Below are 16,268 nucleotides of genomic sequence, written 5' to 3' on the forward strand. Positions count from 1 at the left end.
AGCACATCACGGGCCTTCTTGTGTTTCAGAAAAATAGCATCTCATTACTCCATGTAGGAGCCATCTTAAGTAGGAAAATCATCAATAAAAATCACAAAAAACATGGCATTACCCAGGTCACTAAATGTCCCTACTTAATAGAGTTGAAACCTGAGGCCCCATTTGACCTCAGCTGAGAATATGCATGTTGGTGACAAAATTTTTGCTGCCTGGTTCATGTCTGTAAATGACATGTGAAAACATCACAGCACTACTTTGGGGGTCATAGACAAGTTTAAGTGAGTAGGCAAATTTGCAAATATGAAATCTATAATAATGATGATTATATATACATAAAAACATTTAAAAAGTTTCTTTCTCTGGAATATTTCTAAATGTTTACCATGAAAGAAGTTCTTGGCTTTTGAAATGTTTATTTCAAAACAATTGGGTATACAAACGTATGCTGTGTGTCAAAGACAGGTGAGTTGAAAATTTGGGACAGAAAGAGGCTCTCAGCTTTTGACAATCTGGTTTAGCTAAACACTAGAAATGCCATTAAAGTAGAACTTTGTTCTCTCACTGCGTTTCAACAAAAAAAGTCTTTTTTTTTGCTTTTGTTAGTGAAAAATAATTTAATTTTGGGTCACAGGTGGAGAGACAATGGTATCCTAAGTTTTTCCTTGTTCGCTTGATTCTTCTTCGCATGAGTGACCAGTATTGGGGCTGGTTCTTCCTTTGTGTAAATTAAAAGGCAAAGGTCAGGTGAAATGTCACTGTTCAGGAGGTACTGGACACCTCCCGCCTGGCACCTGATGAGCCCTTCACACAGCACCATTTGTCACCCTCATGAAGTTCATGACCCTGGCACAACTGTTCCCGTTTCACAGCTAAGGAAACTGACAGTCAGCTGTGGAAACAGCTGTCCGGGTTCCTTCTGCAGGCAGGACAGTGGAATTTTCCCCGCACTCTGACCTCAGAGCTTGCACCTGAGTTTACGGAATTTTCTCTTCCAGTCTTAACTCTATGAAAAGATTTTCTTTTGTAGCTGTGTTACCTAGTGGTTGAGGTGATTTTAGTCATGAAGCTTGTTGAAGACACACTTGGGTGACAAGCGAAGGTGACGGCAACAGTGATGGTGGCTTATGTTGGAAGCCAAGTTGAAGTTCACCTGTGTGACCTTGGCTGGGCGCTTTCTCCTCTGTGGGCCTTATTTTCTTCAGTTGTAATATGATAAGGTTTCAATGATTTATTTCTTAGGGCCTCCTGTGTTTCTGTGAGGTAATAATAAATGTCTAAGAGTGAAAGTTAATGCAAACAAAGAAGAATGAGAAGCCCATCTTGAATGACAACTCGCTGGGAGAAATCCTCCTAAACAGGCTTCCTCCAGCCTTGGAAGATTTTGGACATGAAGGCTGTTATGGTTTGGATGTGAGGTGTCCCCCAAAAGCTCATGTGTGAGACAATGTAAGAAGGTTCAGAGGAGAAATGATTGGGTCTTGAGTCTGAATCTAATCAGTGAATTGATCCCTGATGGGATTAACTGAGTGGGAACTGGAGGCAGATAGGGTGTGGCTGGAGGAGATGGGAATTAGGGTGTGGCTTTGGGGTATATATTTTGAATCTGGAAAATGGACTCTCTCTGCTTTCTGATGACCATGTGAGCTGCTTTCCTCCGCCATATTCTCCCGCCATGCTGTTCAGCCTCACTCGAGCCCTGAGGAATGGAGCCGGCCTTCTATGGACTGAGACCTCTGAAACCGTGAGCCCTCAGATAAACCCTTCCTCCTCAACAGTTGTGCTGGTCAGGTCATTTAGTCACAGCAGCGAAATAGCTGACTAAAACAAAGACTGTGCTACATTTTCTTTAGGATATGAAAAATCAGACCTCATTTCTTCCCTTCCATTTTAATGTTCTTTCTTGCCTATCACTTGGAAAAGACTTGTGTTCAGCGTTTTACTACTGCCTTGTCATGGCGGTAAAACCCGAAGGCAACCGACCAGAGGTCTCAGTTAACTCCATGCCATGTGTTCATTCATCAGTTTTGACACGTCCACTCACAGGAGGTGGAGTAAATCACCCGCTGTCAGTCATCAGGGTCTCCTCTGAAAGTTCAGTCTTCCTCCTTTTCTCCAGCTCCACTTTTAGAAATACATTGATCATTCTCTTCACTAGCAACTCTAGGAGAACGGCAACACTCTAAGCTGTAGGTGCATATTTAATGCCCGTGTATTTCCTAACCTCCGCTGGCTCTCGCGGGAGGTGAAGAGTGACTGGGGCAGCGATGGAGGCTCGGTCACTCTCCTGGTCCGTCACACGCCTCCAGTCTCGGGAGACACTAGATGTCGTTCCAGGAGTGAACCACCCCAGAGAACAGGGTGCACAAGATCTCTTACTTCTGTCACTTTTCCTAACTGAAGGTTTTACTGGGGCAATCGTAGACTCACATGCAGTGGTAAGAAGGCTTACAGACGGATCCCGGCACGTTTGCCCATTTTCCCCAGTGGAAACATCTTGAACGTCTTTGGTACAAGATCACAATCAGAAAATTGATAGTCACAATCTACTGATTTTATTCAGATTTTATGCTCATGTGTGTGTATATTTAATTCCACACAATTTATTCCTGGAATGTTGTGGAGAGCAGGCTGTGCCTAACCCTAAGTTGGTCCATTTTGAGTCTAAGTGCTGAGGTGGGATGACTCTACACCTTGTTTGTACAAGTAAACAATCGTCTCTGCCTAGCACAACCATCAGGTCCAAAGTGATAAATACATCAATCATGCTAATAAAGTGACCAATTGTGGACTTCCTGAATTAGTCAGAGGACATGGATGCATGGGTGTATCAGATTCATATAGGGAAAATCCAGGACCATGAACACACCAGACCACCAAATGAAGCAACGCCCTCACCCAAGATCCACAGCAGTGTTCTAAGTACCCCAGTCACCTGGTCACTCATTATGAGCTTTGCCCAGGAAAATCATCATGGCAACAATGATTCTCTGTCCTTGGTCTTTAGGACAAAGTGGTTTCTCCTGCCCTTGGCAACCACACAAAGCCCCTTCCAAGCTGACATCTCAAGGTGACACTGTGAAGCTGCTGTACATCCAGACCCTGGTCTAGAATGAGTTCCTGTGCTTTGACAGCTCTGCACTCTGAACAAGTTCTTTGGCTGGTTCCTAATCTTATCTGACCACCTGCAGTGACTCTCTGCTTTTGCTCTCAATTTAGTGACCTGAGCCCCTGCGGCCACTTTAACCCTTTCTTAGCCTTTCTGTAACACACACACACACACACACACACACACACACACACACATTTGTGCAAAGGGTGATGTGTGACTTGAGCATTATGGATGTTAGTAGTTAAGATTGGAATGAAAGAATCTGTGACTTCCTGGCTCATGGCTATCGGGTGACCCAGGAGTATATGGTGAACGGTCACTGCTGAAAGTGGTGTAGTCTGACTTCATTGTTATTCAATAAATTTGGATGTTGTGGAAAGACACAAACATGTTTGGTCTGTGCTAATGGCACAACTTGCCCATGACTGTGTGTGTCCACCACTGCACTGAAGATCATGAACAAACCAACAGCGTGAGAGTCCCCTGTTGCCCTTGGATGACCACCCCTTTTTTCCTTCCCCCACACTCACCCCTGGCAACCTTTAATTGTCCTCCAAGTCTAAAATTCCACCATTTCAAACGTGTTACATAAATGGGATCATTAGTTATGGAGTCTTCAGGACTTCCCTCAGCATAGTTCTCCAGAGATTCTCTGGTTATTTTGTACGTTTGTTCCTTACTGAGAATCGTTCCAGTTATGGACGTCCCACTAGGATGACTGTAACTGAGCCACACTCAGAAACTGACATCCTTTTCTATTTTGCTTTTCTGAGTAAGAACCAATGTCCAGGTTGCCCCAAGATTTCATCTTCTCAAGGAAGGACTGAGGGAAAGACATGGGAGAAGGGAGGTGCTGGGCTTCTGGTGTGCAGGCTACTCACCAAAGGAATAGTCCTGAATGTGGCCAAAAAGGAAGTCCTAAATTTTATCCCTCAGTCCCTACACTACTTCTTTCCCAGGCTCCCTCATCTCAGTAAATGGCACGACCTTTTAATGCGGCTACTTGGGCCAAAACCTTGGGCGATCACTTTTGCCTTCTCTTCCTCTCTTCTCTCTGCACCACACCCACCTGACAGCACGCTGTAGCTCATTCCTGTTCCACACACTTCTCCATCGCTGCCTCTGCTCCAGACGGAGCACCCCTCTCACCTGGACTCCGCACTGCTTTTAACTGGTCTCTGCACTGCTTTTAACTGGTCTCTGTGTCCATGCTGCCCTTACATCTGCCCACCCCTTCGCCAGTTAACATGGCATGAGCAGCTGGCATGACCCCTCTAAGGGTAAGTCAGACTGTGTCACTTGCATGCTGAAAGCCTTTTGCTGCGTCCCATCTCCCTTAGCATAAGTGCAGACCTCCACCTGGTCCACAGCGTGTATGGCTGTGGCTGGCTCTCTAACTCCCTCTGCTCCTCCCACGCTGTGCCCTGACCACTGCCCTTCCTGCTGTCCTGGGTCTAGCCGGGCCTGTCTCTACCTCGCCACTGCTGGACTGCCATTCCCTCTCCCTGGCAGGCTTCTGCTCCTCGTGGTCACACATCCCCTGCCTGGCTTCACTCAGGCCAGTACCTGAATGGTCCCCTCCTTGGAGAGGGCTGTGGGCTCTCTGGACCCTGCTGTGCCCACTCCTCCCTTGTTTTCTAACCAGCCAGCACTTCGGTTGCACAACTCCTTGCTCATTCTTTGTCTACGCTGGTTAGAATATGTGCTTCCCAAGGCCAGAGCTGCTTCTGTGTGACTGATCCAGCCCCGTCACCTGGTTCATGAGCACCCGACACACTTCTCAGGGAATAAATGATTTCCCCCAATTCCCTTTCTCGCCTGGGACGACATCAAGGACCCAGCATGGAGCACCTGGTCACAGAGTCCTATGACGTAGAGACGGTCCCCACCTTCACCCAGTGCGAAGAGGATGGAGGTGTTACTCAGCTGCAGGGGAATTTGATGGCAGCCCAGTAGGCCAGATTGACAGCCTGCTTCTCACCCCTCCCTGGACTTGTGCCTCGCCATGTGACGTTGTGTTCCTCCCATGAGAGGAGCAGCGTCCGTTTCCCTTCTCCTTGATCCTGGATTTGGCCACGTGACTTACTCTGGACAATGGCTGTCAGTGGGAGCCACAAGACCAAAGGCTCAGAATGTGTTCATACGAATGGGTTTGTAGCCTCGTGTCCCTGCCAGGCCTTGGGAAGAACCAGCCCATGCTAGCTCAGGTCCCAGGAGGAGGAGGAGAAGAGCTGCAGAGTCCCCTTAGCCAACCCCCAGACTAAAAAACGCAGCAGTTGTTTTAAACCGCAGGGCTTGTGAGTCATTTGGTGGATGGTTTTCTTTTTCTTCCGGGGTGCATCCTGAGAGGGCCGCAGTGATTCTCCACGAGGGCTGCCTGGCAGTGCCAAAATCTGCCTCAGGGAAGAATGAGGATGTGACAGAGAATCAGCCCTCTTCTCCAGGGAGAGCTGAGGGACAGCAGCAAGCACAGCGTGGGAGAGCAGATGCTCCGTGGGACATTCCTTCAGCCACCCCACGTTTTAGCATCCAAGGCCAGAAGAGCACCCAGTGACCTGCAGACCCAGGACGCTGGACTGGAGGCCCGTGGCCATGAGGCTGTGCAAAGTCGAGGGCCAGCATGAATCCAAGTCCCTCCCTGTCCACGATGTCAAATGAACGCTTTAACTACGTTGTCTTGTTTCTGCTGTCTTCTACACACCTGGTCACCATCTTATAGCAGGAAGCCCGGGTGGGGCAGGCCACGGGAGAGGCTGCTCAAGAAGGCAGAGCACAGCCAGAAGGGGAAGCTCGAGAGATCGGCACAGTGAGCAGACTGCACACCAGTTACTCGCCCTTGCCGTCGGGAGCACCAGATCATCACAGACAAATAAAGATGTCCCACTTGCTTTGCATATCCAACCTGTTTTGTGCATTACAATGTGCAACTCTGTTATAACCATAGCAACCCCGCTTTGGTCTCTCTGCAGCCTCCCTCTCTCTGCTATGCAGGTTCCACTCTGCAGGTGGTGGTATCTGTCTACATTGTCAATCTGATCAGGTTATTCTCTTGATAAAAGTATCTTTCCTTTATTCCCTTTACCCCCAATCCCCCGGGATAACACTAAAACCTTCACAAGGCTCCTGAGTGCATCCACAGCTCAGCAGACTGTGAGAGCACTGCATTGGCTTTGCTTGGCTCTGAACAGCACAGACCATGATTCCTGTCATCTGCATGTTCTGGCCTTGGGAGCATGTTGGATATGGATGGAGGCGAGCCCAAAGTGCCCCTGGAAGCAGTGCTCACTCATGTGGGATGGGGGAGTAGAGAGAGGCCTCAGCTGAGACCACGAGGCCCCGTCTGCACTGGCTCCCAGGGCCCCTTGGGATCACACTCAGTTGCCCGTGTGTGGAGAGCCTGGTGAAGCCCCCTTCCTCCACTGTTCCACTGCTTTACTCCCCTACTTGAATTTTGTGGGTCTGTCTCCCCGAAGAACTTCTTGTATTCAAATCTCACCTGAGGGTTTCTCTTAGGAGCGCCATAACGAGGTAGGTGATCACATAATTCATCAGCCCAGGCAGGGTGACATTTTTAGAGTGAGAGTAAGCCCTGCTAGTAATTTGCTCTTGTCCTGACTGTAGTGAACTGGGCTGTCTGTGCAAATCAGGACACGTGCTCTGCTTCTGGAGGCTGCTTTGAGGGGAGCCCTGCTCTCTGCTGCTGCTTCTACATCCCTTGCTTCCTGACATCCTGGTTTCTGCTACTGAACGAAGCTCATGGTTCTTCAAGTTTCCCTCCTAGCAGTTAATGTACAGAGATGGGCACGAGCATACCTCCCACTATGGTTCCTCTGCCATGTGGCCTCGTCACCATGCCACTGGGGGGTACTGTCTTCCCCCTGGGTTGGAATATGAACTGGAGCCTAGATTTTGACCAAGAGCCAGCAGTGCAAGTGACGCATGTCACTTCTGGGGCTGAGTCTCAGAGATCTCCAGCAGCCACCTTTGCTTTTCAGAATGCTCCTTCTCGGAGCTCAGCCTCTCTGCTGGAAGGTAGAGGTCGAGGAAGGATGTGGTCCCACAGGGAGAACTGAGGCCCTTGCTGGCAGTCCCAATGGAACTGCTGGGCAGCTGGCATGTGCTGCTAGTCGTGTGGAGGAGGCCACGTTGACATCCAGTTGTCCACCACCCTGTTGGCCCACAGAATTGTGAGAAATAATGAATATTGTTTTGAGCTGCAAGTTTTGGGTGGTTGATATGCAGCAGCAGATTCTGAAAGGACCTTTTCTTCCCAACCTCCGCTTTGCCTCACCCTTTTGCCCACATGCTTCTAACTTATCCTCTGTGTCTCAGCTTATGGATGACTTCTCTGGTATGCCTTCTCTCGTTCCTCGACTGGGTTAAGTGCCCAGAGAACCCTGTCATAGAGATTCAGCTTAGCATGACTGCAGCCATCTTGAATCATGGCTGCCATGATTGCCCCAGAGTAACCCCTCTCAGTTTTCCCTGCAGTTTCCCAGCATACTCTAAATAGACCAAGCCATTAGAGTGGTATGTGAAGCTTTACTATTGGCCCCTGGCTCCAGGAATGTACCAACTCTGATATTAGCTTAAGACAAACCAGTTATATCCCAGCTTGGATTAAGTCATTTTTGTCCTAACTTATATATACAGCTGTCCTTTTGACCTGAATTGCAGGAATCTGGTCTTGCTGCTGTCCAGAACCATGCTTTTATCAGTAAGCTCTCCAATAAATTACACTTGATGCAACCCCAGATCAGCCTGCCTCTTTTTTTTTTTTTTTTTTTTTTTTTTTTTTAAATCTCCTGACCTTTTGGGGTTGGTTCTCTTACATGGGGAACAGGTTTTCTGGAAGACCTATACTTCCATCTTCTATTTATACTGTGACTTGTCCTTTTACTTCTAATAGTTGCCATGCATTGTCTTCTCTTCTAGCCAGGACTTAAGTTCTCCAAAGACAGAAACTGTGGCTTGGACACCATTGATATTCCACTGACTTATACAATGCATGGCCCCTGACATATGATGAATACACGCTTGTTTGACTATGATGGAATAAAAACAATTGATATTTATTTCACACATTTGTGGGAGACACTGTGTCACCTATTAAACATGTACTATTTTGCAGAATCCTGTGAAATAGGGCTCATTACTGTTCTATTTTACACATGAAGAAATAGATGCAAGAGATGAGAAGTAACTTTCCAAAGTCATAGACTTGACAAGTGGTAAAAGGAAGCCCAAAACCTGAGACCTGAGACCTGAGGGGAGGACTATAAAGTCTTTTCTTATCTGGAACTTTATGCATCAGTCAGGACAGGTTAGGATGTGCTCCAGTAACAAATAACCTTGTAGTTTTGGTGGCTTAACAAAGTAAAGCTGTTTTTCTTGTGCATGTTATACATTCCTTACGAGTCAACAGTGTTCTCTGTTCATTGTGGTCACAGAGGGACCCAGGTAGACAGAACAACCACATCCGAAATTTACTGGTCACCCTGTCAAAGCGATCAAAGAACTCTAGAGGGTCTTACACCAGTAGTTGAGTGTTCTAGTTTTTTTCCATTCATCACTCTTTGTTCAGAAATACTCAGCGAGCAGTATAAGGCTTACCACAGTATGCCACTTTCCCCATGAATGAAGAACTAAATATGTCCTTTTCTGCAGTGTGAGGAGGCTTTGCCTAGATTCTAGAAGGTTCTGGAAAAATCTTTGAAAAGAATTCATTAACAGAAAGTAGTTTGGGATCATAATAGTCACAATTTGGATTATGATTGAAATGATGTAATGGCTACCATATAATAGCAGATACATCTTCTAGTAGAGTTGCTTTCGATAGTGAAGTAGTTTGGCAAATATTAGGACCTGGGACCAATATGACTTACAAACAAATTAAATTCAGATGGATAGAAATTCACCTTTAATTCTACCACCCTAGATTCTGCACTGGCAAGTAGTTATGATCAGGAAAGCACCATTATTTTGCATTAATATACAACTCCTTTCCAAGGAGAGCCTTCCAAATACACATAGAGTAGTGCCTTTTATAATGGAATAGGTCTACTTCATTATGATTTTATGCCACTGTGAGTTACAGCAATGCACAAATAGTTAATTAGAAAAAAATTAATAAAAGAGGGCTTAGTGATAACTTCTAAAATGAAAATGAAAGCCCATACTGCCATTCTGAACACTTTGGTTGCCTGTTTAATAACATAATTTATAGTGATGTGATGAGCACTATATATTGACATTCTTCTAAATTCATATCTATAAAACATCTATATAGTATATAAAGCAATTCTGAATAAAATTATTCTTTCTATTATGGTTTGGATATGAGGTGTCCCCCAAAAGCTCATGTTGTGAGACAATGAAAAAGTGTTCAGGATGAAGCTAGTAGATTATAACCTAATCAGTGGATTAATCCACTTGAATGAATTAACTGGGTGGTAACTGTAGGGAGGTAGTACAAGGCTGGAGAAATTAGGTCACAGGGAGTGACCCTGGTGAGTGGAGCTCTCTGCTTCCAGGTTGCCACATCCTGAGTTGGTTCCTCTACGTGCCCTTCCACCATGATGTTCTGTCTCACCTTGGGCCTAGAGCTATGGAATTGGCCAACTATGAACTGAACTGCTGGGGATATAGCTCAGTTGGTAGAGTGCTTGCCTCATAAGCACAAGGCCCTGGGTTCAATCCCCAGCACCGCAAAAAAAAAAAAAAAAAAAAAAAAAAAAAAAAAAAAAAAAGTCTTCCATTAAAGTTGAGTTAGGCCATGATGGTTTTAAAAAAAAAAATGAATTGAACCTATGAAACTGTGGGCAAGAGCAAACTTTTCTTCCTCAAGTTGTTCTTGTCAGGTATGTTGGTCACAGCGATGCAAAAGCTGACCAAAGCATCTTAGATTTCAAGTGGAATAGGAGACCCTTTTCTACTTGAACATTGAACTTCTTGCTCTCAAAACAGAGATGATTCCCACCACACGTCCTAACGTTTCAAGGGTATTTAGGGCTCATCTAAGCTGGTAACCCAGAAAACTCCTTAGTGTAGAGGGCAAATTTCTATTTAGCTTTTGTTGAATATTCTTGATAACAAGGCCACTCATTTGTGAGGAGCTCTAGTTACTGGGAAGTTCTTCCTTATATGATCAAACTTTTTCCTCTTTGCAGCCTCCTCTTGGTTGGCTCCACTGAAGTCCTGAGGACTTAGGTGCTGGACCAAGCTAAGCTTCTCTTCACGGAGCCGTCACCAAACTGAAAATTGACTTTCTTGCTTCTCCCAAGTCATACATTTTCTGGATAACCATTTCCAGACTTTTTGGATTTTCTTTTATGGGTCTTGTGTCTATTCAGTCTTCTCAGAAAATTAGTATTCTTACTCTGGACACCATTTTCCTATTAACATGGCTCAGTATTAGTCTCATTTAAGAATCAGCACAAAACACCGGTTCATGTCAGACACCCTCAAACCAGCCTCCCGAGTTTCTTTCCTGACACCAGGAGTCTCCCACCTTCTACCCAAGTGCTTACATTTATTTTTATTTTATTTTTTTTAACTTTATTTGGTTCAAGTGCAGGAATTAAGCTTATGCCTATTTTATTTCATCTCATTATTTTATTCCCTCTTTCTAGCCTGTCGAGATACTTCTGAAGTGTTTTTTTTTTTTTTTTATCATACACACTCTTGGTATTTTTACCCAGGTCATTGATTGAAATGTCAGACCCCCTTTCAGTTTTCAAATTATGCTTCTCATCATCTGCTTAAAGATTTATTGAGGGACTGTTAAATCCACTGATGAAAGCCAGACACGTAAAGTCTAGAGCCTCATTTGGGTAGTAAGTGATAAAAATGGACAAAATTTGGTCGGATGAAATTTCCACTTCATGAACCTTTGCTTTCTTCTAGTGATTCTGACTTCCTGCTAGAAGGACTCAGAGCTGTGTGAGAATTCATTCTAAGGCTCTGTGCCGGGTTGACAGTGGTCTCACTTTTATTTCCCCTCCCTTTGTGTGTCTGGGATTAGCTACTCTTCTTCCAGCCTCAGGAGTCCTTGTGAAACAGTGCTCATCTAAGGGCTCAGTGCAAAGTCACATTATTTATTTAGATCCGTGTCCCCTTTCTTTTATGAGATGTTTTTGATTAGCAGCTGACCTAACGAAGCAACAACTGGGAGCTTCGATGTCGGTGGGGGGGTGTGCAGATCTTGCCGGAGGATGTGAGATATTTGGGGCAAGTTCAAGTGGTCTTCCCAGATGGATATTTACATGGCTGTCAATGCAGATGGGTTGTGTCTCACTGAAGCACGTATCGCTTTCAAAGGGAAATTTACTAACGCTCCTCTGCAACCTGTACCTACCAAGTGACCATGCACTGAGGGATAGTCAGCCTCCCTGGTACCCACGTGTCCTTTGTTTTGGTCCTCACTGTGACTGCTTTGAGGTCTCCCTTGCTTCTTCGTCATCTTGAAAGACGCGGCTGTCATCAGGCAGAGCTGGCAGGTGCCACATCACGCTTCCCCAACGCCAGCATGGCAAGACCAGCTGGGTGACCTTAAGCACTCCTGGGGGACCTTGGGCAATGTCTGGAGCCTTCTTTGTTATCACAACTCGGGGTGTTACTTGCATCTAGTGAGTGAAGCCTGGGGTTGCTGCTTTGCAAAGTACAGCTCCATGGCAAAGAATTTTCTCACCCAAAATGTCAACAGTGTCACTGTTGGGGAGCCCTGCTTTCCTCCCTTCAGAGAAAACCTAACCGTCTGAGCCTTGATTCCCTCTGTGCTATGGTGAGGGTAATGATGGCCCGGCTGGCGTGGAGGAATGCAGGCAGTTCAGAGGTGCTGGCACACGGTCAGCAGCAAAGGACAGTAAGTATTTTCATTATTTATGTATCGAGTACTGTATTGGATAAATTCTAAGATGCTATTATCTTAATATTGAGAGAAGTTCATTTATTCCACAGAATATTTTTCAAGCACTTTCTATATGCTAGGCACAGATCTGGCTGCTGCAAATAGATTAGTAAACCAACCAACCAAACAAACAAACAAAAATACAGAGGATGTCCCCACCCGAGGGAGCCACAATCCGCGAGGGGCCTCGGCTTCCTCCACCTGGCATTTGAGAAGATCCAGCCTCTGTGAGGTTCAAATAACAAAGTAGTAAAGGAACAGGCCCAAGATGTTAGTAGAGATGGGCCTGCATTCAAGTCTAGTCAGCTGGGCCTCTTTCCCAAGCCCACATTCTTTCTCCTCCATTAACCTCGGTGTCGGTGTCGGATCCTTGATTTAAAGCACAAACCAAAAACCCAGGTGGCAGGATACGTGGGGATTGCAGATCTCACCTCCCTGCTACTCTCTCAGATTACATCAGCGCCTTGGTCCTTATATTCTCACGCTGCAGTGTGCGTCTGCAAATGACACTCTTTTTGCTTCTTTCCTCATTCCTCTTTATTAATTCAGCAAATATTTACTGAGTGTGGATCCTTGCTAGGATGTAGTGGAACTATGCAATACTCTTTGGTCTACAGGGAGGTCACTGGCTAGCAGGGATGAGAGCCCATCTCTGCTAGGACCCACAGCAGGAGCCCTAACCTGCTCTCGTGCGAAGGATACCACCTCCATTCCAGGATCACGGACTTCCTTATGGGCATTTACATGTTCTTTCCATGACTCATGGACACACGCAGTTCATTTCCATACTCAGAGAAATTTTCCTTTGGTGCACAAAAAATTCTAGGTGTGACATCCATACATCTGAGGCTTGTTAAACTTCCGGCTTTATTCGGATTTATAGCACAGTGAATTCTTAGTTGCAAGGAATGTCAGCATTACAATGTTATTTGTTCATGACCTTGAAGGGCCATATTGTACGTTGCAATTTTGTTGAAGTTTGAATTTAGCCCCACGAGCTGGAATACTGGTGAACCAGAGAGTGTTGCATAGTCAGGGAGCTGAGTCACCACCCAACATCCCCATCAGACCCTGACTTCACGGTCTCATGAAGTAATAAAGTCCATTGTTCTACTTATGACCATGGTTGAGGTTACCTTAGGGTATCACAGAGCTGCATTTTTATGAATACAACAGTATTATAGTGCAGAGTTTATTTTGGTGGCCCTGAAGGACCACTTAACACTTTGAATTGTTCTTGACAGAAATGTGGGAATGTATATGGCAGCGCCTGGCACCTGCCAATGTCTCAGGATGGACTATGTCGGGACACTAAGGCCCAGTCCACCCCAAGGCTACCTTTGGTTGCTAATTGTTGGCATCACTTAACCTTTGGCTGCATCCCTTTCTGGAGCTTGACCACAAAGGGCAAGTTTTTAAAAATTTTTTCTTTTTTTATAGTGGTAGATGGACAGAATGCCTTTATTTTATTTGTTTATTTTTATGTGGTGCTAAGGATTGAAACCAGTGCCTCGCACATGCTAGGCAAGTGCTTTGCCACTGAGCTATGGCCCTAGCCCGGCAAGTTCTTGTCCACCTGCCTGTGGACTTTGATCAGAGAGATCTCACCTCAAAACTCTTCAGCCAACATCCTAGTGGAGTCACCTTTGTCTGCCTACCTCCCTGGGCTTCCGTTTCCTCATTGGTAGGGTAATGATCATAGGTATTGTTTTACTGGATCATTGTGACATTTAGTTGTCCTGTTTACATGTATAATATGTAATGGCACAAAGTCTTTGTCTTCCACTCTTGTTACAGAAAATAAAAACAAGGATATGTTCTTTAAACATATTTAAACACCTTTAGGAAATGTTGGAGAGGATTCAGATGAGGGCTTTGTAGTTAGGTCCTGCAAAGTGACCCTGAGACCATGCCTGGGTGCTAATTTTAGGATGCAAGGAGTTAAGAAGTAGCCATTTAGCTGTCCTCTCCCATCATGCACTGCCTAAGGCCCAGTGAGCAATAGGTCTCAGCCTTTATTCTTTTTCCACTTCCACCCTTTGATTGATCAGCTGCCACTTACCCACTGGCTATGTGGTCTTTTCTCTTGGGCTTTAACCTTGCTGTCTTCTGGACCCTCACTCATCAACAGGTCTGCATGCTCCTGGTCCTAAGCCCACTCAGCTGGTGGCCCCTTTCTGCCCTGTGGTGTAGACCTTATACCCAGTTCTCTACCCAGCCCTTAGGCCTCCTGCCCAAGCCTTCCTCTCTGCCTTCCTCTTCTTCGGCTGTGGTAGTCATCGCAGGGATTACAGCTCAGCAGTTAGGAGCTGCCTCCACGTCTGCTGCTTGGGTTCAAGTGTTGGTTCTGCTACTCGTTAGTCAGTGGCCGGGGGCCAATCATTTACCCCTGTGGGCTTCAGCTTTCTCATCTATGAAGTGGGGATAATAATCCCAGCTACCTCATGGAATTGTGATGAAGGTTAAATGGGTTAACACATCCGAAATGCTTACACAGAGCCTGGTCCGCGGGAAACCCCGAGTAGGAGCGCGTGATTGCCGCATTGCGGGTTGGCTCCCGTTCACTCCTCATTTTCAGTAGCCCCCCCATCTTTTCAAATGAGCACGTTCACCGTTGATGCTCTTCAGATCGCTGTCACTGGCCTCCATAATGAAATTAATAAATTCTTTTCTCTTGTAAGAGGCTTGAGCTGCTCCCCTCCCTCATTAAAGTGTAAACCCAAAGAGCACATTCTTTCCTTCGAGCCCAGGGAAAACCTGGATACATCCTCTTGCTTCACTTGCTCTTGGTTGACTTAAGAGTCACCAGCTCTGGAGGACACGCAGGACACTATCAGTCTCCCACTAGCTTCGCAGCAGATCACACCTCTGACGTGTGGACCATGAGGTTGCCTGGGTTACTTTTCAGGAATGTGAAGGCTGCTTTTGCTACAAACGCTGACTCTCACTGGGGCTGCAGATGTCCCACGGGTGACTGGGACAGGAGGAATAACTTGGCTTCTCTGTCTTCATATTCTGTCTTTCTCCTTTGCTGTCTTAACCTTTGGGTCAGATTCTGTGCAGCACTGCACAGAGACAAGTTGATGGTTTGAGACGTGCTTGGTCCAGAGAGATAATGCAGGGTCAACATGACCCACACTCGCCCAGTCTCTCTCCTCCCTCCCTCTTCAGGGTTAAGGACCCCATCAACCACCATGACGGGAAACACCAGAGCATGAAAGGAGTGAGAAGAGCGGGTACCTGAGTTCCTGGAAGATCTCCAGCAATTCCAAGAAAAGACATGAATGTGCATGGCCTTCACTAGCCCGTCCCTCTCCCCGTTATGCCTGTTCCATATCTGTAACCCCTCAGCTCCCGGGAGAGGGGAAGCTGATTTGAGAGCAGAGCTCTGGCATGCTTCTCCCTTCTTTGGTCACCAAATAAAACCTTCCATTTGCCTCAAAACTCACCTCTCAGTCATTAATTTTTCAATGGGATGAGCTTCCAGACCTGGGTCGATTCAGAGTTTTCCAAGCAGTTTGACTAAACAGTAAAGCAATGGATCCTGCTGGCGTGATGTAGTTAACACTTCCGATGCGTGGTCACCTTGGTGACGGTCGTTCAGGTAGATTTTTGGGATTTGGGGTAACCTTGTCTATCTCACTGACTGAAGTTACTGACGCCTTCACTTGGGCCTGCACAAGAGTCTGATGGATGACCTTAGGAAGGCGGAGAGCCCAAAGCTCCACCCACAGGCCGTCCTAACCCTGCCCTGTTCTGAACGTCCTGGGCAGAGCCGGGAAGATGGATTGCGCATGCGCAGACCCACTCCTGCCTCTCCTCCCTTTCCTGCCTGTGGCCTTTCCCGCACCTTAGGACGTCCTGTTTCTTTATCTTTTCAACCCTATGGGGACTTGAGCCAGGAGCTCCCTCTTCTTATGTTCAGCTACTGTGAATGAACTCTTCTCTTTCATAAAACTCACCACTTCAACCATTAGGTGTTGCTTCAGTAACATCACCTCGACCCACTGGGCACAGAAAGCAACCCTCTCCCCTAGCCTGCACATGACCACCATCTTGCTATTTCCAATGTGCTCATGGGAAGAAAAAGTTAAATTAACCATTGCGCAAAGGTAGAGGTCTTTAATCAACCAAAGAATAAATTTTACATGCAGAGGCCAGGAGTCGATAGTGTGTCCTCGTTTTTGCCCCACATCAAATCATGTTGGTTTCATTTCTGTCGCAGACTTAGATGCCCCCAGCACCAATCAC

The 16,268-nt window shown here is 46.2% G+C and overlaps 1 protein-coding gene and 1 non-coding gene across 3 annotated transcripts in view; one reads left to right on the forward strand and one right to left on the reverse strand.

The window, feature by feature from the left end:
• Positions 1-16,268, reverse strand: part of Cntnap2 (contactin associated protein 2) — a 1,961,892-nt gene that overhangs the window by 104,862 nt on the left and 1,840,762 nt on the right. The gene's annotated exons all lie outside the window — the stretch shown is intronic.
• On the forward strand, positions 9,747-9,820 carry Trnam-cau (transfer RNA methionine (anticodon CAU)). Its single transcript has one exon. It is a non-coding gene; the product is annotated as a tRNA-Met (tRNA).

Source organism: Sciurus carolinensis, chromosome 8 (genome assembly GCF_902686445.1).
Source record: "Sciurus carolinensis chromosome 8, mSciCar1.2, whole genome shotgun sequence".
In the NCBI taxonomy this organism is placed as follows: Eukaryota; Metazoa; Chordata; class Mammalia; order Rodentia; family Sciuridae; genus Sciurus; species Sciurus carolinensis.